This window comes from Moschus berezovskii, chromosome 19, assembly GCF_049115385.1.
Source record: "Moschus berezovskii isolate FMDL1 chromosome 19, NW_MosBer_1.0, whole genome shotgun sequence".
NCBI classification, from domain to species: Eukaryota; Metazoa; Chordata; class Mammalia; order Artiodactyla; family Moschidae; genus Moschus; species Moschus berezovskii.
The window spans coordinates 65,348,427-65,350,013 of NC_142478.1; the positions used below are offsets into that span (position 1 = coordinate 65,348,427).

The following is a 1,587-nucleotide window of genomic DNA, read 5'->3' on the forward strand; positions in this document are numbered from 1 at the left end:
TGTTCTCAGCAATAAAAAATAAACGGACGTGGGACTTCCCAGGTGGTCCAGTGGCTAAGACTCCCTACTTCCAAAGCAGAGGGCCCAGGTTCCATCCCTGATTGGAGAACTAGATCCCACATGCCTCAGCTGAGAGCTCATATGCTGCAACTAAAGACCCCACACGCAGCTATGAAGATGCCCCTTGAGCCGCAACTAAGACCCGGTGCAGTCAAATAAACACATGGACTGTGCTGTGCTAAGTTGCTTCAGCCATGTCCGAGTCTTTGGGATTCCATGGACTTTAACCTGCCCAGGGCCCTCTGTCCATGGGATTCTCCAGGCAAGAATACCAGAGTGGGTTGCCATGCCCTCCTCCAGGGGATCTTCCCAACCCAGGGATCAGATCTGTCTCTCTTATGTCTCCTGCATTGGCAGGTGGGTTCTTTATCACTGGTGCCACCTGGGAAGCCCAAATAAATACATAAATAAAAATAAATATTCAAAGAAAAATAATAGACTCAGCCAGCTACTCCAAATCTTTGTGGACTCCTTCGCTGCTCCTCAACCTCACCATGGCCTCTGCTGGTCTGCAAATACTGGGGATCATCCTGATGCTGCTTGGCTGGGTAAATGCCCTCATGTCCTGCGCCCATCCCCTGTGGAAGGTAACCATTTTCATCAGCAATGGCATTGTGGTGGCCCTGGTGGTGTGGGAGGGGCTTTGGATGGTCTGCATGGATGCAGTGCAAGGTGTACAACTTGCTGCTGGCGCTGCCCCAGGGCCTGCAGGCTATCTGAACCCTCTGCATCATCTCTCTACCTGTGGTCCCGCTCGGCCTGCTGGTCTACCTCGTGGGAGCCAAGTGCACCCCCTGCATGGAGGACAAGGATTCCAAGGCTTGTCTGGTGCTTATCTTCCAGATCATCTTTGTCATCTCAGCGGTCCTGACCCTGATCCCCAGGTGCTGGACAGCCCACACCATCATCCAGAACTTCTACAGTGCCCTAGTGTCTGAGGCCCAAAAGCAGGAGTTGGGGGCCTCCATCTACCTGGACTAGGTGATTTCTGGCCTATTGTTGCTGAGTTGAGGGCCACTGTCCTGCACCTGCCCTTCCTGGCGGGGGGGGGGTGGTCCGAGGGCTCCAGTCATTATATGGCCTGATACTCACCATCAGCTTACACACTTGGGGTCCCTCCAAGTGCCCCACTAAGAATGACATCTAATTTGAGTAGGGAAGTGGAGGCTTCTTTGACAGTGGAGCCCAAACTTTTGGGCTGGAGTCAAGGAGATGGTGATCCATGACAATTTTGGGCTGTTTTTGCTTTTTTATTGGGGGTGGGAGGGCAGTGGTTACTCCATTTGATAATCCACGTGGGCTGTGTTACTGGTGTTTCTCAGCTTTGAATGATGGAGCTAAAAAGGTGATGCTTCTGAGTTTCTGTCTTGCTCTCCACCCTGGACAACCCTGTCTTAGAGACCAGCCTGGAGCTCCGGGCCCCATGTGAGGGGTACTTGCTGTCCAGGGGCTCTCATCCTGTCCCCTGCTGATGCTGTCAGCAGGGCCTCTCTAGGTCTGTGGGGACAAGCCTTCCCTTGCTGGTCA

The 1,587-nt window shown here is 53.2% G+C and overlaps 1 pseudogene; it reads left to right on the plus strand.

The window, feature by feature from the left end:
• The first annotated feature begins 554 nt into the window (after positions 1-554).
• On the plus strand, positions 555-1,207 carry LOC129542759 (claudin-6-like; annotated as a pseudogene).
• The last annotated feature ends 380 nt before the right edge of the window (positions 1,208-1,587 follow it).